The sequence below is a fragment of the Lonchura striata genome, chromosome 4 (genome assembly GCF_046129695.1).
Source record: "Lonchura striata isolate bLonStr1 chromosome 4, bLonStr1.mat, whole genome shotgun sequence".
Lineage (NCBI taxonomy): Eukaryota > Metazoa > Chordata > Aves > Passeriformes > Estrildidae > Lonchura > Lonchura striata.
Window position 1 is genome coordinate 18302694 of NC_134606.1, and position 23111 is coordinate 18325804.

Sequence of the window (23111 nt, forward strand, 5' to 3'; positions counted from 1 at the left end):
CGGGGCCCGAGCGGCGCTGCCGAGGGCCGTGCGGGAGCGCCGGGGCTGCGTGTCCCGGGAAGGGTCCTCCTCTCCTGACGTGCGCCTCCCGCTCACAGCTCGGCGCTGCTGCCATCCCAGGCCCTGGACAGCGCGACTTCGGTGAGCGCTGGTCCTTGAGCGGCGTCAAGGCTTTAGTATTACACATATGTGTAACAAAATTAGGTACACGCTTGTGTTGGGTATGTATTGTTAACCACAGCGGGAGGACAAGGCAACCACTTTCTCAAAACATGATAGTGGAATACTGCCCACTTTGGGCACAGATCTCCGTTGTTGCTCAGTTCACGGAGGTGTAAATAACCTGACCCAGGACTTAATCTGGCTTCTTTATTTCCCGGCTAGCACAGACGCTCGTCCGTCAGCACTGAAACCCAAGCGCGGCACCCGCGCGGCGCCCCTCACCCTTCCTGATGTCTGCTCCAGGCATGCCCTCCGCAGCTCCCGTGGCTACGACATCCCCATGGACCAGGTGTGCGATCTTTATTGTACTCCTAACGCGACGAGTACTCCCAGGACTTACATTTTCCAGGCAGAGTCCCAGCTTAATTACATGGGATATTTGAACAGTTTAACTCACAAGTACTCCTTGTTTTAAATAACACCACAAACAGCACAAGACAACATGATAAAATATGCATTTTATTTATACCTTACCACAATTTACCCATTGTTAAGATTTGTTTGTGGTTTGGTGTCTAGGCACAATGTCCTTCTGTTCTCTAAAATGGCTTAGAGAGCCTCATTTGACAACTTCACATCCCTTGGCCTTACCACTGAGAACATTTCTGTTCCAGGTTCTTAATTAATGGCTTATATAGAAAGAAACATAGGCCATATCTAAACTCAACAGGAACTCTCTTTGAATGGAAGATTATAAATTTTAATAAATGCCTGTGGTTATCTCCATATTAAAAAAAGAAGAAAAAAAAATCCAGGAGAGCAGCTAGTTTTGGTATGGAACTTTAGTTGGATAGTTACAAAGTTCATACATTTCACCTGCAAATTATTAACTTAGATATTTTCTCCAAATTATGAACCATATTCTCCTATATTAGCTGTTCCTCATCTCTAGGCATTCTGTAACTTTAATGCTGTAGAGGGTACATTTGTCTTTGCTATTTGTCCATATTTTTCTGTGGTTTACGTTGTCATGTGTGTGATATATTCCAATCCTGTATCTCCTTGCAGGCTTCTCAGCAAACTGTTTCTGAAAACAACACCTTATTTGCACAGGCAAGTAGCAAATAATGAAAATTAAATTAACAAGAACTATAATTTAAACCACTGCTTAAATGAATTGTTAATTATATTAGAAACTCAAACATTTTCTTGGTGTTGTGAATAGTTAGTTATACAACTGCTAGTGCAGATGAACCAAACAGAATCTTTTTCCCAGTTCTGGTTCTCATTTACATAATTTCTCTCCTTTCTTTTCTTGGTTGTGTAGCATGCTGGACTCAGAATACTCTTGCAGAAAAAGCACTGCTTTAAGAAACATAACCCTTCAAAAACCCTAATTTTTGAGGAATGTCACTCATTTTAATCCCAAATATGTTTGCACTACTCACAAACATAAGGTTTTAATTTTTATTGATGATAAGTATTCAAATGAGAAATAAATATTCAAAAAAGGTTATTAAAACAAAAGGAACTCTCAATGTTTTCAGCTCTTACGATTTTATCAAAGGGCTGATTAGAGCCAGTGTTTTTCAGAAAGCCCAAGCTCTTGTATAAGAATAACCACTTTCTTTTGAAATAAAAGTAAGATTCAAGGGAATAAATTAAAAATAAGCTGAAATGTGCCTTGAGTACATTTGATAGGATCAGAAAGAAAATAAAAGGACCCAAGTATGTATTTTTTAGTAGTCACTTTCAGTTTCTGGTATCAAAACTTTTGTCAGTTTCTTTCACTTTTCTGTTCCTCTCTGCCTTACTTACCCGTGGTTACTGCAAAACTGCAATGTAACAGTCCCAGTTGGAAGCAGGTTATTTTTCCAGCCTCTAGGCAGGAACAGATTGAGATATGGGTCCTGTCGTAACTCAGGAAACCAAGTTGAGAAGATGACAGAAAAGAAATACTACCACCCTAGTTTATAAATAGAAAACTGAAGAGAGTAGTGATTACCTTGTCCAAGAAAACTGAAGTTTCAAACAAAACCAGGAAGCAAAATTGCAGGTTTCAGGAGTACTAGTCTGCTGTTTTAATTGTAAAACTAACAGGCTGTCTTGGTTTTTTTCCTACCTGCTGCAGTAACTGCATATGCACTATGGCCTTGCTGATATTAGAATAAGTGAACACCTGAGACAAAAATCATCTCTCAACATTCCTCTTCAGCTACTATCCCATTGTCTTTGTCTCTAGATCTGTTATCTTCTCTGCTTTCTTCCTCTATACATTCACTAGATATACTTATCTGCTTCTAGTGTTTAATCTTCCTTCTCTGCAGTTCTGCTTTGTGATCAATCTTTCCCTTAGTATCTTGATTTCATCTGTCTTTTCACCAGATTACCCTCCACTTCTCTAAGCATTTTCTACATTTCATTAAGAAAGCTCTGAACTTTCTGAAAAACTTTTTTTTTGGCCTGGACAAATTACACATTCAGAATCAGATCTAAGCTACTGTGTCTCATTGATGCAAGTACTCAGGTAAACATATGTAAGAGATTTAAACAACAGTTTTAATTTGTAGGAGATTTAATCAACATTTCTAAAACACAGCTTTCAGAAATCAGCATATTTGTCATAATTAAGAAAGAAAATAGCCTGGATTTGTATCCATAGGTAAGCAAACCAAAGGGATTGCTTCAAATTTTGCTGCCTCTTTTTGTCAGCATTTGTCTGCTGCACTAATATCATCATTACATCTATGTCCAACTGTAAGGAAATATATGAGTAAAAACCCAGTGTAAATCCTTAAGATCTGGACAGGCTACATAATTGAAATGTAATGAAAACATGCAATGTTTGTCTCCTGAAGGATGATTCAATCTGACTCTCCATGGATGTTTCAGGGTTTCATTTAATCAGGGTTTAAATACCTCTGAATGAGAATAGAATCTATCAAAGATAAAACGTTCATTTTAGTACTCTTGGTAATTTATATTGGCATTATTCTATTTCATGTTCTTGCTAATCTGATGATAACCACATGCTCAAAACTTCATGCACACATTTTGGAGGAAGTATACTGTGTTGGGGTTATCATTACATTCAGGTTTTGTCAGTTCCCATATTTGTTTTCTTTCCTTTACTTTTGCCTTTCCTTTTTTAGAGGCTGCTTTTTGTCCATTTATATTCCAGCTGCACCTTCTCAATTTTCTCAGGTTCATTGCTGGTTTCACTATCCTGTATCAGCTCTTCTACTTCACCATGCATGATATGTCAGCAGGACAATATGATCTGCAGATCAGAAGCAGTTTAGCAGTTATTAATTTGTGTTGAATCCTTTTGGGGCCAGTCAATTTCATGAAGGACACATCTTAGGCAAACAACAAAGATCACTAAAATGATGGTGTTTCTCTTTTCCTTTTCAGTGGTTTCAGACCTTCAATATAATTCTTTCCTTTGTGAATTGGATGCTTCCTGTAGCATTAAAATTTGAGGCAGTCTTTATTTTCTTATTATTTTTTGCTTTTTTAAAGCTATTTTATGACAGCTGGAGCAACTGAATACTGGAATGCAGAGTAGAGTATCTCTCTCTTCTAGAGAGAGAATGGAAAAAAGAGAATTTTGGGGAAGAGACTGGAACAGACTATGATCTGCACAAACCAACTCTAGGATGAAACTTGGTGTTGAGGTCTGGCCAAAGAAGGGGGGAATACAAGGCAAAGCAAGCAGTTAAGATCAGAGAGTGCAGGTAGTGGGCAGGATGCTATGGAAAGAATTGAGGGGAAAGTTGTAAGATGGTGGGGCAGAGGAGAGACTGCAAGTTTGGAAACAAAATTATTTTGGAAATGAACAAACACAAGAGAACTGTCCTAACTTTAGCTTTTCTGAATGACTGAAAATCCAAAGTCAAGAGCATTCTGTTGTATAGATTTTCTAGTAATATTTTAGGCATATGTTCATATGCAAGTACTTTGAATAATTTTATTTTAAAGCCTGATTTCTCCAAAGCCTGGTGATGTTCCAGCATCTAACTCTTAGGCACACTTCTGTCTAGAGAAACCTCTGGGGTCCAAATACCAGTCTTCATTGGAAAACGTCTGATTGAGTTAGCTTGCCTAGGGTGGAAATGCTCAAAAAAAGAGAATGGGTTGGATGGTGGGCACAGGTGTTAAAGCAGGTAATCAGCCCCTAAAAATTGCTAGCAAACACTCATTACATGGAATTGTTAAGTTCAAACACTCTTTTGTGGACATACTTAGCCTGACACCAAGTATGGTCTTCAGTGGCGTCCCCTAGGAGCACCAGACTGTGGATGAGGCTCTGCAGGATGCTGGTGGCATCAAACCCAACTTGGACAAGAAGGCTCTAAGTTCTCTAAAAGCATCTATAAAATTAATAGGCTTGATCTAGACTGTATTGGAAAAGTTTGGCACTGTTGTCTGTCCTAGTAATAGCAAATAACCATGTAGGATTTAATTTATGTTTACCATCGGAATTTGTGGCCCTTCCCACACCATAATAAAGAAAACTCAGTAGGAACTACAAGATAAAGAAAACAAGTACAACATCTCAGAGCCTGTTTTAAGGCTTGTCATTACAGTTGAGTAGAGTTAGTGTAAATTAATTCTGTTTTCCCAGAGGCATCAAATTTCTCCTGTCAAGACAGTCTCTCAAGAGAGACTTGAAAGTCTCTCACTGCCCTCCTGCATTATTATTATTTTCCTTTAAATTTTCTTGCTATTGATGTAACTAAAAATTGAGTATAAGATCAGAGAAAATATTTTGTCAAGTGACTCAGACAGGCACAACTGATGGATACTAAGCAAACATGTACTACATTTTATTTTCCTCTGAATGCACTACGCAAATATAAAAAATAGTTCATTTTACTAAAAATCCAGGTGGTAAATTCATGCTACTTTCTGCTACTATGAAATTGAAGAGTGACCCAGTACTGCCATCAAATCTGGCATACGAGTGATTTTTCAGACTTGTAGGTTCAGTTTTCAACTGGTGGGGTATGTCAAATCCCTGAAAATTGTCAGACCATTGTAGTGATGTTTATTGCTGTGACTATACCAGACTCTTCAACACGAAGATTGTCACTTTACATATGTGGTCAATACTCACTAGACTGTAAGCAAAGAACAAGATTGAACACATAAAGTACAGCCAGCTTGATCCTGTTCTTTCTAGTCAATTTAGAGAGAATAAAGAAAGAAAGCCCACTGGCAAAGAGCAAAAAATGGGATTGAAACAAAACTTACTGAGAATATAATAGCAAAATAACTTTTCATTTGAAAATGTCTGTCTGGAAAAAAACCAAAATTTCTCAGCTTTGGTGTGAACTTTCTCTGGATTCTTGAGGAAATTTCCCATCAAATCCTGACTATATGCTTTAGAATGGCAATGGCACTGAGCTAAGTTGCCTGGTTTATGTTCAAATTACACAGACTTTTGTGACTTCAGCCTCAGCCTTTTTAAAGTGAAATTTGATGAGCAGTCTCTTCTCTACCTAGAAACTTGTCCAGTTAGTTGTTGTTGTGCGGCATGTGCTCCTCTCGCCGCGGCACTCCGAGCCGTGCCGTGCTGGGCGGTGAGGGAAGAGAAACGGGCGGCCGCTTCCCCCTGCAAGCTCTGCAGTTCAGTTCGTGGCGCGCGGGGACAGACGAGGGCAACACGGGACTGGGGGGTGAACGGGATGGTTTTATTCAGCGAACCCCAAGACCCCCTCGGGGGCGGGAACAGAGGTTTTATACAGAACTCAGGAGGACGGGTGTAGGAACAGTAACCAATAAGGGAATAGCAGGGGAGGAGTTTAGGGCAGAACTAACATATCACAAACTTATCAGGGGAAACAGGGGAGTGGAATAGTACAAATGGATCAATAGAGTGTTGAGCCTCACTAAATAGACAGGGAAAGGTCTGGAAGCTAAGGAGGGGGCTAGGATGAATGACAGGGAAGGTTCCAGGGAAAGGGGCAGGGAAAGGGAGGATTGGCAACTTGGAGATGAGGGCGTTAGGGATGGGGGGGTGAACAGATATTAAACAAATATCAAGTGAAAGAAAAACACACCACCGCAGTTAGTAAAAGCAGTTGAATAAAGGAACTGAAGCTTTATTTCTCATCCCAGAAAAGACTGTAATAGAAAAGATATAGCTTCTCTTTCTTCACATTAATACTTAGTTATAAAAGTACAACAGACTTACCAGAAGTAATTAAGGAGTCTGTTTATATGCTCCAGGTTTGAATCAAATAGAAAGAAACAGAACCTTCTAATTATCACAAGAACCATTGGAGTAGATGCTGTTCTAGAGTGATTGTCTTTTTTCTTTGCCCCTGATGCTCTCTTGTATGGGGGCCACCACCAGCTTCTTTTCCTGTGTGAATTCTAGTTGTTCAATGTAAGATAGTTGCTCTTATACCTAGTACTACCAGGTTGCTTAGGAGCATTTTGCAAGTATATGCTTCCCCTTTAACTGCTCTGGACAAGATGTAGATATGTAAAAGTTGTAATGTTACTCCATATTTTCACTTGACTTATCCATTTAACTGATTAGATTATGATCTTACTATGTTATTATTCCAGTGAATAATATTCCTGCTTGATCTACCTTTGAATTTCATACCTTTTTTCCTTTTTGTTCTTGGTTTGTTACTGTTTAACTTTCACTGAAAATTTTTTTTTTCCCTCATGCTTGTTAGTAACTGCATCAATTTAAAATATAATCTCCTGGTCCTAGTGAGAAGTCATATGTGGACGCTATGTTTACTTATTCACTCTGACAAATTGTGGAGGCATCAGTTGGTACCAAGAACTCCATAAAACTAGATAAGGTAGTGACTGAGGGCTCCAAGTTGCATTCAGCAGTGGGCAGAAATCACAGGCTGAAGTGTCTCTCTCTGACCCTTGCCTTGTTCTCCAGAGGCAACTTGTAGGGACAAATAAAAATTATGAAACATCTTCTGAATCACAATTTAAACCAAACATACTGAAATGAATGAAAAAATTGATTTCAATCAATTTGTACATGTCATGCTTATCTCTGGTACTTTCTTTAGCCATATGGTTTACATCTACTGTCTTTTAAAAGTGAGATTTCTGAAACCTGCCGGCAGAGCACTAGAAGTAGTTTTGTGGGTGTGTACTAGCAATTTGCTGTAGTATCCAAAAATAAGGAGAAAAAGACACTGAGATCTCAGCTGAATAGGTCAAACTCTACATGCTTTTGCCAAAAGTATTTCCTGCATGAAGAGTTTCCTTTGGCACAGACTTCAAGGTTTAAATCAGTATTCACATTAAGTAGAAGTGTCTTTGTTTTTAGAAATACATTTAAAGGGCAGAATAAATAAAATTAATTAACACTTTCATTGTTGGAGGTGTGGTCCAAAAGCATCACACTGTTAAGCAACTTAAAGGCTAGAAGCTAAGTTCCATGGTGGAACTTTAAATGCTATGAAGTGCCTAATTCCCATAAAAACTTTAAGATGTGTAGCTTTTCTCCTTTAAAAGAAGCAATAATGTATCATCTAACAGAGTGTATTGAGTTATGTGGTCCTACATTTCATGTTTGAGCCAATCTGTTTGCACAGAGAATGAGACTTTATTGGAACATTGCTGGTTTTTAGGACCCTCCTATGAGCTTGCTGTTCTCAGTCATATTTATACTCAATTCTAGGCTGTTCCTCAATCTATTCCTAAACAAGGAGAAAAAAATCCACTCAGTAAGAAGGCATCAAAGCTTGGTTGTTAAGGTACTTGCTTAGACATTTTGCTGATTGAGAGTGTGTTCTGTACTTTCAATTCTGCATTGTGCATGGGTTTCACTAATAGCACAATGTCATTTTTTTCAACTTTTGTGGTTGGGTAGATTCTGACACACCAGGAAAATGTATCTGTTTCAATTTGGTATTTAACAAGGTGCACAGATGGTGTTAAAAAGCAGGTAGAAGTGGTTAATCACCTGTGAATTTTAGGCATTTTTCTGCTGTCCGTAGAGGACTCGAGAAGTGCATTTACTGCATGGGTTTCTCCACCATGGTTTGCATTTTCATGGTTGTTTTCAATCAATCACCCCAGAGTGGTTTGCAAGTCTCTTCATTCCAAAGCAGTGAAGATCTGCCCATGTCCACATTCCTAGCACAACAAATGATCTGGGACCTGAATCGTGTGGTATTCGGTATTCATGTGCAGGCAAATCCATACCCCATCACACCCTGGATTGTTTCATTTTACTGACACCATCTGCTTCTTGTGCCTCAACCAATTTGTATTCCATTTCAAAAGCTGTCCCCTATGCTCTGCTTTCTGACCTTGTAAATTGATCTCCTGTATAGTCTGTAACAAATACTTTCCTGAAATCTGGATGAATTATGTCAATGATTTCAGTTTTATCAATTCAGCAGTGCTTTGAAATGACCCTAATACATTTGTCATACATGATCCTCTTTTAGCAGAACCAGGCAGCTTTCCCTTTACTAAATCACATTCCTAAATGAATTGTAATCTGCCTTATAAATGTTTCCATTATCTTGCTCACTATTATAGTCAGTCTTACAAGTCTGTATTTCATTGGGTCTTCCCAGTGTCTCTTTTTGACAGCTACTGAAGACACTAAACAATGAAGTGCCTTTCAGGTAAATATTAAATGCTCCTTAGAAGAAGAAAAAAATTAAAACCTAGTAAGATGTACTCCTGGTGTTCAATAGCAGTTTCAGAGATTCACTTAAATGAACGAAGAATAAAGGCGGATTTCTTTATTGCTGGCAGTTAGTGGCAGTGATGGAGCATGGCATAGACATTCTCAGTATGGCCAAACAATTTCAGTGTATAGAATTTTATATAGCTATAGCTAAAATTCAATGAACTGATTCAGAAGGTTCAGGATAAACTATAACAATAAGTTAAACCCTTAAATCGATTTGGTATTTTAAAAAGATAGGGAGCAGGAGATGTCATCTTCCTTCACAGATCTAACTTTAACTGGAACTGTAAATCCAGAGCAGAGTATTGGTGGATAAGAGTATATAATGTGTGATTTAAGACTCATCCTGGAAACCAGTGAGGATTTGAGTACACCAACTCTAAAACATTATCGAAGCATTATAAGGGTCCATCCAGAAAGTTAGGAGGATTTTTTTTTTTTTTTAAGAATAAAGATAAATTTCATATCTTGGAGGCTATTTTTGAAGAGTGCCAGGCAAGATGAGAAAAGAAAATTACTGTGAAAGAAGCAGAGTAGCAGAGGCATAGATAACCACTCATCCTACTATCCTCTCAAGATAGGAGCTGAGGATGATTTCTATCAATGACTTCCAAATATAACATTATTCAGCTTTCATTATGTTGTCAATCTAATTTGAATGTAAGTTATTTGGAGCACATGGCTGTTTTGCCTTTGTGTTTGTCTGTAAAGCGCTGCTCCCTCAAGCCAGGAAAAAAGAGAATTCTCGGATTAGAGGAGATAACATCCTTACTGAAAGTCTTGTGTACAAATGCTTGTTTTCTAATCACCTTTGTGAAACCTACCCCTGCTACACTCACAGAGAAATTATTCTTCAAAGTAAAAAGAATTGCAGCTTATTTTTTACTAACTCTGGAACAACCTCTCTGCTTTATGAGTAATGGGAGAAACTCCTGCCAATTTACATTAGATTCTAGGGGAAAAAACACCTGAATCCCAAGGTTTGGCTTTGGTGACCTGAAGTTCACAGAACTCTCAATATTGAACAACCTTCATGTCTGAGATGAAATCCTGAATTTGCACTGAAGTGAAATAGAGTTTTTTCATTGACCTTAGAAAAGCTAAGGTTCCAATTTTTCTTTTTGAGACTGGAGTTATTAAAGTTTTTGCATTCTGTGGCATGGTTACATGGAATTGAGTGCTATAGAGATAGCCCACAAGTAATACAGAAAATATTATCCCTAGATCTTCAAGATCTAAGAGAAAAGCCAAAAAAATAGCTTGTTATATGTACTGGCAAGTCCACGTTCCTTATCTTAACTCTAAATAAAAGCATGAGAGTTTAACTGAAGAACAAATAAAATCTGAGAACACGCTCTTTATTAGCCTACTGAGTAATTTTCTAGATTTCAGCTTCCCTTTCCCATCCTCTCCCTCTTTACAATGAATCTACTCTAAATCTCCCTGGGTTTTGTTGCATTGTATTTCTCTCCCCCTCTTTGTATTTCTTTTTCTTTCTGCTCTTTGACTCTAGATGGGCTCTTTTTCTATCTGACTTTATGTGTCTGCCTGCCTTTGAGCAGGGCCTGACTGAGGAACTAGTTCATAACTATAAAATTCCAGACTGGAGAGGCTTTCCCTGAATCCCCAGATCTGCCACTGGCCAACCCATGGTTCCAATCTCGCTCTCAAACGAGGGCAGTGAGCACCACTGTCTCTTGTTTAAGTCTGACAGTCACTTTTGGGCATGAGCTACATGTGCAGCTGGATCAGAAGCCATTGCAGAGCACTTGGGAGGCACTACAGCACATCCTACACAAGCCTCCAGTAACACAAGCCAAGGATAAAGTCAGACCACAAGAGTAACTGCTGGCAGCCCAGGGTGCTCACCCAGCATGCTCACCAGGGTGTAAGCACAGGCTGTGTGTGACAAACATGGGTCTGTCATGGTGCTGTTGGACCATCACCTTCCCAGGAGAGATACACAGGAGCTGGGTCCAGCAGTCTAATCCATGGCTCTCAAAGAGAATTCACTCTGCTCCCTGTGAGTGCGGGTCTGGTGTACGAGGCAAGACTTCAAAAAATGTCAACTAATGCCAGCATAAGAAATGACCAAACAAGAAGAATACCTACCATAAAAAGCCAGGGATGTAAAAGATATAGACTTGAGCTAAGCCAAGTGCATTGAACATCCATCTGAGAATACAATGGGAACAGTCGAACATATGAAGACAAATACTGGCTCCACCTCAACAGACAAAAAAAAAAAAAAAACCACCACAAAAAAACCCACAAAAAAAACACCAAACCAACAAAAAACAACAAAAAACAAACAAACAAACAACAACAACAAACTCAAAAAAACCCAAAAACACACACACAAAAAAAAAACCCCAAACAAATAAAAGAAAAAATAAAAAACACCACCAAAAACATCCAAGAAAATCAAAATTAAAGGGCTAAAAAGAAAAGGAAGGTATTACTTGGAGGAAAGCCAGGGGGTGTTTCTTGCCTTCATACATCAGGATGACCATATTAATGGTGTGTTATGTTCTGCTTGTGGGAGCTGGACTGCCCTCTTTTCACAGCAGCAAGAGGTGTGCTCAAGCATGTGGTGCAAAGCTGGATGTGGCTGGTGGTGGCACATGGAGCAGGTCAGGTAGAGGTGCTGGTGTGCAGCTGCAGAATGGCTCAGTGGGGAATGCCAGCTTGCCAAGCAGCACAAGGCATGAAGGACAGGCATGATGCATAGGAAGAGGTAGAATAATGGTGGTTTTACTCCTTTAGAGACTAAAACACAGCCTAGCAGAGGCTGGCAAGTAAAAAAATCAGTGCCTTAACAACTTACAAAGGGTGCAGAAACAACTTGTACAACACCAAGCAGACCTGAAAGAACATTCCTGCAGCAGAGTTAAATCACTAGGGCATTACCTGCAAGCAAGTCTGAGTGCAGGCACTAAACACCTCCCAAGCAACAGGAGAAAGCAGTACAGGAAAGCTGAGGAGAGGCAGACTCTCAAGAGAATGCTGGGCATTAGGCTACTCATATCCCAGCCCATGTGGAGTGGTCCTGGCATGGAAGAGCAAGCTGCACACTGTGCAAACTACACACAGACTCAAGGGTTTTATGTGATCCTACACGTAAGTGGAAAATGGCAGGATTTTTTGACTTTTCAAGAGTCTGATTCATTATTTTTGGGGTTCAAGAGAACAGCAGTAGTAGTTCCAGTTTTACTAAACATTCCCTGCCCAAGGATCCATTCCATATAATATATTTTAGGAATTTTACAAAAACGAAGAATGGTAGAAGACGATATGAGAAAAAGCAAATTATAATAAAAGGATGGAAAAACTTAATGAAGTTGAGCAGTCCACAGGATAGCATTTACCCAAAAATAAAATGCAAAGAGCTGTCCTGTCCTATGCAGGCTGTACCTGAGATGTTCTCCCACAGACATCTTGTGGGCAGCAGGGCTGTGTTGGTGTGTGTGACCTGGACCATGACTACCACACCAGCAAGAGGCCATGTGGGAGTGAACTCCCCTATTGCATCTCCTGTTGGGTTCATGCCTGCCAGTACAGCTACCACTTGTCTTCTTTTTAAAGTAGTGATTTAAATCAGCTCCCAAGTTTTATACTGGCATAAATGTTAGGGTGAGAGCAGTTAGTAACCAGTGGGGGGAAATACACTGCCACAAAAATAAATAAAAATGAGGTGTTCTGTTAGAGTATTGGGGCGTTTCAAGCCTCAGGGGTTATTAATGTAAATGAATCTTGTGCTTATTCTGTCAGGGAACACAAATCAATAGCACATGAAAAAATAAGAACCAACAGTCTTAAAATCCCAGATGAAAACCAGCCACACAAATCAGATCCCATGATAGATTTCAGGACCATTTTCTTGATCAGAGAGAATTTTTTTCCATAAATAAAGTTGTTAAAGGTGACCCCATGTTAGAGTGAGAGTTTTGAATTTACCTCCCAAAACATCTGAGGTGTTTGAAGCACTGTTTTTCTTTTGGCTCAAGCCCAGAAGGTCTGAAAATATGGTTTATTTGGACAGCATGTGAAGGTTTGATTGATCCCAGAGCTCTGTTGGCATAAAGATTTATTGAACTGTGCTTTCAGGAAAACACAGTTGACTGTCCAGTGCTATCACCATGAGCACCAGATTCCCCACAAAAACTAACAGCTTAGCTTTGACTCTAAATAACTAGTACAAAATTTTTAAAAAATTCTGTAAAAAGTGATTGCAGAAAGGAGAAATCATTCTTGATATCAACACCACTGGCAATCAAAATACCTGGTATTTCCCTTCTGCCCTGTCATCTGCTCACCAGAGTCACAACGTTGAGGAGTTTTCTGCCTCCTTGTCTCTGAATCCTGAGTTTCTAGTAGCTCACATTTTCCAAGTGTTTAGAGGCTTATGAAAGCAAGATGTTAAAACAGAGCAAGACATTTCCTTGGTCACTTGAACCTTGGATTTGGAGACCTGAATTACCTGAGACTAATGTAAATTACCTAACTTGCTTCTAATGAGAATGAGTTACAATGTTTAGTTTGAATCAGAATGGCTTTCAGTCTGTGAAAAGCATGCTTTGCATCTCACAGGGTATGTGTAGCTCCATAGCAGAGAAATGGAGATTCAGCCCCTATCTCCACTAGCCATATTCGTACCCAGGTATCTTACCTTGCTTATCTGTGTTTAGATGTCTTTTTTCAGAAAGAGACCATAATTTAGTCTTTCCACAGCTTGTTATGTTGTTTACAATCTTACTCAGACTGCTGTTGAAAATGCTTTTTTCGTTTTCCCAGTATGAAGTTACAACATGCTGTTACTGTTTACAGCAAATAGGCTGGCATGATTGTGCAAGCTGAGGAGGAACACACATGCAATGGTAGATTTGCTGTAACGCTTTCACAGAAACTTAAATATATATTATTTTTTAATAATTTTGCCACCAAAATAGCTCATTTTGTTAAGGAAAAGAAAAAACCCTCAAAATTATTTGTAGAAAATGTTATTGAAATAAATACTTTGGAAATGTTACCTGCTGCCAATTATCTCTTAGGAACTGGCCTGATTTTAGTGACCTCTTAGAGGAACATAATACTGCCTAGTCTGTTTGGAAGTAGTATATATTTTCCAGGGAGAAAAAAAAAGGAAAAAGCACTAAAAATTAGTGCAAGGAGAAAATATAATTCTGATTTAATTACTTCCAGTTTCACTTTTACCTATAGAACTTGGTCTATCAGATGCTCTGCAAAAGATGTGGTCTAACCTTTAGGGAACAGCCACACTCATGACCCAGAGCAGGAGGCTGTTATTTTAAGTTAAATTGCTTCTAGGTATTTGAAGCCTATATGGAATTTTTTGTTCTGCCTTTAGTCCTCCAGCATAGTGTGTGTATTCATGTACGTGAGCTAAAACGTTACTCCCTCCTGGTAATAAAAAAACCTTGTCAACTAATGCATCAAAAGCACTTTTGTGTCTATCATAAAATCATAGAACTATAAAAACGAACTCTGGAGCTCGTTTGGTCCAACACCTTGCTCAAAGCATGGGAAATGTCAAAGTTAGATCAGGTTAACAAGGCTTTGTGAAATCTAGTTCTGAGTGTCTCCAAGGACAGAGATCCTACAACTTCCTTGGGCAACACAGTGTTTCACCATAGTGAATGAATTTATTTCCCTCTATCTTATGATAGAAGAAAGTGATGACCCGATGGGATCCTTCCCAGCCTTACCTGTTCTGTGATTCTATCTAACCAGCAACTTGTGTCTATTGCCTCTTGTTCTTTTGCTGTGTAATACTTAACCTGAAGAAAAATGGTACTCTGTTCCATCTAACTCTACACAGACCTACCCATATTACAAGGCAGGGGGAATGAAGACATTTTCTGGCTATTACAGCTTCTTTTTGCAGGCTGCCTTAGATTAAATTACACTGTCAATTCTTCATCAACAAAAATAATGGCTGAATTCCATGGTTTTTATTGATGCATCACATTGGTGTTCAGATACAGGATTTCCCATGCCACAAGGCTGCCTTTATAAGGATTAACAAGTCTTCATCTCTATGGTAGAAACACACTGGATTTTTCATGTTTATGAGAAATATGAGGAACTAGTGATACTCACTCTATTTTACTTTTTCCTTAAAACATATGTGGCAAACCTGTAACCACTGAAATAGCTGTTATAAATGCATTTATACTATTACATATACGTAGAGTGTGTGGACGGGAGATTACTGTACAACCTTAATCTATACTGGCTTGCTTAACTTTTGTTCAGCTGAGTTACAAAGATAGTCTGAATTATAATATTTTCTTTAAAAATTAACAATTCCATTAATCATAATTATTTTTTATACCCATGGGAAATAATAAATTAGATGACTACATTGATAATGCTGGATGATTAGAAAATGTGACAAAGGTTGCCACAATTTCTCATCTATTCTGAGGTGCCTGCTTCTACCTAAGGGCAGTGGAAGAAGTCAGGGCAGCCCTCACTGTTAGCTGTATGCTCAAGGGACATATTGGCATCCTGCTGATATTCTCTCAGTCTAGCCCTAAGTGACTTGATCATGGATCTACGGACTTGGAGAAGAGTAGAAAATGCAACTCAGGTGTTCAGCATCCTGTCCTGAGGCCTAATCCTATGCCTAAACTGGAGAGCTCCAAGTATCCCTTTCAGCTCCAGTGCATTAGAATTACTCATGCACTTTCTCGAGGGACCTAGGTGGTCATAGCAGTGCTAAAGAAGAAAAAAAATTATTTAAAGTCAGAGACTAGTAGCATTGCTCCTTTTCCAGGTTGGTTGAAGTCACTAGTAATAATAGTTCCTTTTCTCTTTTCTAGATCTGGAATTTTTATACAACTACAATTGGAGAAGGGAACTTTCAGAGCACTTGCTTTCAGAATCTTGGTTTTTGTAATGACAAGACAATATATGAAGTACAACATTCTCAGCTGAGCTCTTGTTCAGACATTGTTGACTGAGGAGAAATAGCACAAATGTAGCAGCTGTCTAGATATTCCCTTAACCATCACCCTGATTGGTAGTACACTGCAATGCTGATGTGTTCAGACACCCTCCTATACCTTGAGACTGAGAGCCCAAATCCTATTAATGGAGTGGTGCAATAGGGAGACAATCTTCTCCCCTGGCTCCTGTGTCATGATGTATAGAAGGGAAGAGTTCAGCCCACTGATGGGGATATGGATCAACCATGCAAAGCAGTTAGGATAGACTTCAACCATTCAGTGAATATTTCAGTGAATTACTCAAGATGCGATGTGGCCTTGCTTTTCTTCTTTTTGTTCCACTGAGCACATGTGCTGTAATTTCTTCAGCATCTACGGGAGCAAACCCAGAGCTGCTGCAATGCAGGGAGCGGGGCATGACTTGGGAAACCGTGGAGTGAGGTATCATGTTAACTAGAAGGATGGGCAGGGCTTAGGTCATGGACCTTGGCATGGCCATGGACCATGGCAGAGGCAGCTTGAGCATCATGAGGTCCCAGAGGGGAGGATGTACCCCTGCTCCATGGGTCATGAAGAAAATTACAAATCACCAGTCCCTGAGGGCTCAGACTTGCCAGCACTGCATAAGCCTACCATTAGTGTCTTTAACTCTGAGTGTCACTTATGTGCTAGGGCTCTTTCATGCTTCCCTTTCCTGTTTGCAGAAGCTTGTTTAATTTTGCTAACAACTCTGAATGCAGATAAGGCCCGTGTGTGTAATAACAGACTAAAATTAAACTTCAAACAAATTATCTGTTAGGGTTTAGGGAAATCTTATCTGGGGAGGAATTAATCCTTGCAGCTTGTTTTGGGGCTTTAGCAGGCCACCAGGGATTTGAAAGAGAACAATTTTTCAGGCTGGAATATACACAGCAACTGGAACAATGTGCATAATTCCGTGAATATGATAAAAGAGAAAAATCCCAAAAAGGCACATAAATATCTGAAGTTCTGCTCCCCAGCCGGCATGAACTGACTGCAAACTAAATGCAGCTGCTGTAGATCATCAACTGTCACTGTCAAAGCCCTGGTCTCTTTGTGACTGATGTCCCTGCTTCCTTTGTCACTGTGTATGAGGACAATTCTGTAAGTCAGCTCTTATGCCCTAGTGCTCTCTGCTGCAGGGATTGGAAAGCAGCCATTGCACCCTCCCAGTGACATCAGCTTGCTCTGAGAAGATGATGTTGTGCAGTCCAGCTTATTAATCAAATCAACACAGAGGGGGCAAGAAGTGCCTGTGTGGGTTACTTTGCTGAAAAAATGCTCACATGGCTCAGCCTGCTGTTGGGAATGGGATGAGACATTCCCATTCAAAGAGGGCTGGCAGAGACTGGGAAAACAGCCCCATTTGAATGCTACCACCCCATAAAAGCTTGAGGGATGTAGTCCCAGGAATTATTTCAGTCTAACACTTTAGTTCTGTCTGACAGACAATAAAGACAAATACAGTAAGACTTCTCTAAACATCTTCTTACCCTCATACCACAGAGATACCTAAAATTTCCCTTTGCAAGAGGTTCCTGGTAGAGGTCTTTCATCTTTTTCCATTTGTTTTTTCTTTATTTCATCTTAGGTGTCTACACCAGTTGTAGGGTGAAAGAGCTGTAGGAAGAGGGAATAAGAGAGAAAAGAAACTTTAACAGCTAGGAAGAAATAAATGGGTGGTCTTTGGAAGCATAAACTAGACCAATAGTGAGGAAAATCACAGGGGAGAAAGTCCAATGTTTACTGGTTTTATTTTTGTTTGTTTTCTTAAGTATATTTTTCTTGCAGTTCTGGGGGCATATATTATGCAGTGTTCAGAGTGAAAATCCCTCTCACAACTGCACAGCAGTACTAGAAGAGAAACTGCTGGAAAACATTATCTTAAATTTTCATTATTCTCAACCACACCAGGAGGTAAGATGCAAGTCTTAGGTGGAAATATGTAGTGCCTGAACTCTGCAAAGGTTTTCACAACATATTCTGTGTATTCCACTACTGTTTTGGGAATATTTGACTACATTGCCATGCTGTCAGATTGTTATGGTTCAGGGTACTTAGAGCAATCAAAGGAGTAACAGAATGGGCTAAACCTGCATCCTGAAACCCCAGAAGACTGAATGCACCCATTTGTCCAAAACATCTGACTGTATTCCCTGAAGCTGTTTACGAAGAGGAGTATCTTGCTTGATGAAGGGAACGCACTCAGAAGCTCAGAACACAGCAGGAAAGCATGAACAAATAAAGAGTAAAACATCCATTCTCCCTCTTTGACAGGTGGTTTAGAGTCCTTCCCATCCATGTAGACAATATCTCTTTGGCCACTTTCCCTTCCCTCCTCACAATTTGCAGAAGTAGTCCCCTTTGGTATTTGCAGATCTGTTTCCCACCTGAAAAGCCCCAAGTCAATTCTTGACCTACCATAATTATGCAATTTATTTGGAAGTTAAACATCTGAGACCTCACTGAAGTCCAGCTGTGCTGTACTCCCCAGCCAGCACCATCTCAGTAGTGGTACACATCTGCATAGTTACTCCACCCTATCTCTAGACCTGGCTGCACCAAGAGAGGAGCAGAGATGGCTTAGCATAATGTGTGGTCTGCCTGGTCAGAAACCACCTCTGTCTGCAGAACAAGGCTCCCTCCACTACCTGAGCTGCTTGTGACCCTATCTTGCTTATCATAAATCTCAGGTGTCAACAGAGGAATTGAGAAATAGGGAAGGAAAGATCTTTGAAATAATATTTTCATTTCAAAGAGTCAGAAAGCAAAAAGGAGGACCTCTTCTTTACTTCTGAATTTTCTGCCAAAGACACCCAATTTCCAGTCACTGAAGCACAGTGGTACACCTGCATCAGTGCGCAGTGCAGTGATGCCCAGTCCAAAAAAATCATGTGCAGCCTGGAGACCTGAGGATCTAACAGTCCAGAAGTGCTGTATTGGTACAATACTTTGCCTCAGCCATGAACCCCTGTCAAGTGGGCAAATTTCCCTGGTCTCGCTTCCTCTTGGTCCCCAGCAATGCTGCAGTCACATGGATCAAGCATGTTGCTCATGGTGTTTGTCTCACCTACCTAACCATTGGCCTGGAAGAAAACCCACCACAGTGTGCACCAGTTGAAGTTGCTCTTTCATGCTATTTCTTGAAAGATATTTAACAACCTGTTAGTAATCAATACCTGCATGGTCTTTCTCTGCAGGATAAGGCAGAAATCCCTAGCAACATGCAGTCATTTTTTAATCCAGACTTTAACTGGGCACAGAGGTCACTACTGGGCAGCCTCTAGTCCATGCAAAAGAAGTATGCAGTCTTGGCCACATTTCAAATGTGTGCTGACCTGAAGAGTGAAAGACTAGAGACAAGAGGTTAAGTAGTTTGGTGTGCTGAACTCATGGTAAAATAAACCATCTCTTTTTTACCTTCAATTTCCAGCTATAACACCCATATAGGTCTTGACAACAAATGTCATATGTTTTATTGTGATTGATATTACTTGTAAAAGGGAAATATGTTTCCAAATGATTGAATTTGCTGCCATGGGAGACAACGTTAATAATTTGGGGTTAAATACAAAGAGACAAAAGAAAGCTCTCTTGTTAGAGTAAATACAATCTCACTGCTTTCCATTCAGTTTTAGAGGGTTCATGAATATCTTTGTTTTCTGTAACCGTGCACACTATTGAAAAAGACCTTTCATTTGCTTCTACTCTTTGCAATTTCTCCAGATATTCTATTTCCTTGCATCTGAAGAAGCTGAGCTGTTTTTTGTGTGCTTGACAAACCATCAACATCTGAACGTGAAAGATTTCAGAGAGAGAAGGAACAGTAAAAACCAGAAGATAGAATCCTTTCCTAATAGTTTTTCCTTTGATTTTCAGACACTTGTGTAATAGGATGTATCCAATGGTGAATTTTTCTGAAAATATATTTAAACTGAGCAAATTCAGATTTGATTTGTTGACACTAGAGAACAAACTCGGTGAATGAAGTAGTCTGTCTTGCTCAGAAGCTACCTCAGACTGAAGCTGTATTTTGATTTGAGAGCACAAACAAAAATATGGAATTATGCAGGATTGATTCCTGTTGGAGGTCATGCCTGTAAGTGGAGGGTTGCCTGGCATACTGAGGTGGCAATTTCAGTACCTACTCAAGATCATGCTGCAAAAAGCAGGGAATGTAGAAAGGCACTGTGATCATCTGGACATCTGCTTTCCCACACAAAATGGTTTGTCACTGCGCTGTGCCTTGGTTTCTCAGGGACAACAATTGCTAGTTTTTACTAAGTAAAGGAAGAGAAAGCCGAAATCCCATTCCTCGGGGTTTGCACTGACTGGAACAATCCTCCTCCCAGTTAATCTTGCTGAATGTTCATGTAAATTAGGTGTTTCTGACAGAAATTTGCTTTGTACATAATAAGCTAGAGGAGCAGTTGCCACATGCTGGTGCCCTCCGCAGATGGGAGGAGCTGCTCCCCAAGGAGCTCCAATTCCAATTTTCTGTTGCTTGGAAGAATTTAAATCCACTGCTTATAACATTCTGTCTTTTCCCTGAAGACCTGGGCACCCTCAGATGCTACCTGTGTCAAATAACACATCGATTCCAAGAAAGAAAGAGGGTTGCTTATCTATTCTCATTTCCAAGTGTGGGCTGTGGGGAGCACCAGTGTTAGAACTCAGAATGTCTCTCAGACATTTTTAGAGGTTCCAGGCCCTGGCCAGAAGCATTTTAGACCCTGGCAGGCAGCTGCAAACAGCTGTGATTTTGAATTTGGGCCATGGAATGAGTTACCAACTTTGGAGGTGGAACAAACAGTCACAAAGGGTTAGATAGTATAGTAGAAGTAGTTACAAAGTAGAGGGGAAAATTTTTTAGTATTGTACAGGGGGGTTTTAACACTTGTACGGGGGGGTTCTACTTTGTACATGGGGATCAGAAGTTCTTCCTCCTTCTTCTTCCTTGCCTCCATGTTCTTGGTGATGTTGGCACTCACAGATTGTTTAGAGTAGAAAAGCACTTTGTAATATAGGTAGTAGGTATTGGGTAAAAACTGTAAACATGTAACACATAATATATCATATAAAAGATAGCAGCAGCCCTGAGTGGGGAGAGAGAAGAAGAAGACAGCAGACAGAGAGGATGTCAGGGTGTGTGTGTGCCTCTGCCCAGGCCGCTGACCAAACAGCCGCAGCCTGCGCAGACAATCTTTTAGATAACTCACAATAAACTGCCTTGAGACCAAACAACAAGAGGCTGCAGAGTTTTTCTTTGGAAGCACGGGTTGGAGGAGAGACTTTACCACCACATGAGACCCCTGACCAAACCCGGGATTCTCACACACCAGGACTGGGATCCAGACCCTGCCTTCCCTTGGGACTGGGGAGGGTTGAGCTTTCCTATCACCCAAGCTATTATAAATAATAGAGGGCCTGATAAGAATTTTCCTTAGCCATCCATGGGAATGTCAACAACTGTCAACAACTCAAGAGTTACCTAAGATAAAACAGCTTGTGAAAGACCATTCTGTCACAGTTGTTATGACTCTAGATAATTTCTGCAGTGTTTACCTCAGTGTCAGTGTTCACGGATAACTACAGAAAGTTGGTGTTCTTCAGCTTAAAGGGTAAATCCTGAGCTAGCTGTCAGTGTGGACAAGTGAAGGTGAAGTACAGCAGGGTACCCATAGATGAGCCTGAGATGTTTTTAGTGAAGACAAACTTCATGCCTTGGGCTGCACTTGGGAGCAGAAGTGACTCACCCTCTTCACTAAATTATACACTATGTGGGGCATGCATCAGACTTTAGCAAGCTCCTAGTTATTGCAGAAGTTAGTGTGCTGTGCCAACTCATTACTTCCTAAATAGCTCCAGTGTCAGTGCTGAGTGGTGACTTAACTGACTGCTGACATTCACTAAGGTCACTAAGCTAGGTCTATACTTAGGAACACTTTGGTGCTGCAAATTACATGGAATTGATTTAATCTATACAATGCCTTGTTTCTGATGATCCTTCCAATCACAGGTCTGACCAACATGGACAATAAAGGTAGAAGACAAAATTAATATTCAGCTCACTAACTAAAACCTGGAGAAGCATCTCAGTACAACAAACATTTAAGACAGCATCCATAAGGAATTGAATAGCAGCTGAAAATGTGAACATTCTTGCATTTTTTCCTAAGGAATCTAGTGTGCCTCTACTGATGACTGCAGTAAATGTGCAGCATTTCTTACTGCGGAGAGCTCTTTTTGATTAGCACAGCTCTCTCTACAGTTCACATATTGCAAATGGATCCTTCCCTCTCAGCGCTCACTGAACTGGATCTCCCTGAAAAGGCTCAGTGCCCATGGCCAGATGACAAAGACGCGCAGATCCATTTGGCAACCTTGAGGTTTCAGCATCTTCATGAACTCCCAAATTCAAAAGGTAATTCTTACTCCTCCTACTCCTACAGCTGTTAGCACATCAGCAAGTAACTGGTGCCAAGGCACAAGAAACTCTTTGTTCTCCTCTGCCCACCACACCAAAAGGTCGTGACTGGCTCCAGCTGGCCCCTATTGATAGTATATCAAAAATATCAAAAGACAAATTATCCTCAGCTGACCTGCAGGTGTTGCTATCAGACACCCTACAACAATAAAGATGTCTCAGCTGTCATTTAAGGAGAAATGGCATATGGTTCTTCAAATCTGATGATTCAGACATGATAATCTCACAGCAATTATGAAGATACAGGCAAAGAAAGAAAATTGAATGAAGATAAACTCTATTACCTTTCATTTTACCCTCAAATCTCACTTCAGCTGTGTCTGAGAAAAGCAAAGGGACCAATCACTGCTCGTTACTAGCAAGGCACCACAGGATTGGCAAGTGTGCCTGCACATATGTGCATTCTGTTTTAAGCCAAGGGTGGCAGAAAGGTATTATAGTGTCAGTTTGTTCTGTATTTCACCTTATTCTCTTGGCTTAGGTCAGGTACATCCTTAATGCACATTGAAACAAGCCGTGTGAGAGCTATGTGTCTCCTGCAGTGCTGGAGTGGACTGGCTCAGCTGCCTGCACCTCTGTACCTGCTCTATCATATGGGGTGGGCCTGGAATTCAGCACAGGTGTGAGCACAGCCTGCTCCACACAGTTGTCAGCCAGGATTTCTTTATCATTTTCCAGCTCAAAAAGCAGTGAATGTTGTTGTTTTGGGGGGCTTTTTTAATTCTACCTGTGCCCATCTTCAGCCAGCAATATCCTTCAAATATTACAAATCATA

At 40.2% G+C, this 23111-nt stretch overlaps 1 long non-coding RNA gene across 2 annotated transcripts; it reads left to right on the forward strand.

The window, feature by feature from the left end:
* The first annotated feature begins 56 nt into the window (after nt 1–56).
* LOC116183533 (uncharacterized) lies at nt 57–21884 on the forward strand. 2 transcript variants are annotated; one of them, XR_004148169.2, is made up of 4 exons: nt 57–141; nt 390–511; nt 1231–1275; nt 21869–21884. It is a non-coding gene; the product is annotated as an uncharacterized LOC116183533 (long non-coding RNA). The 2 variants fall into 2 exon arrangements; XR_013339798.1 differs by lacking the exon at nt 57–141 and having other exon boundaries at nt 285–511.
* Nucleotides 21885–23111: the final 1227 nt, after the last annotated feature.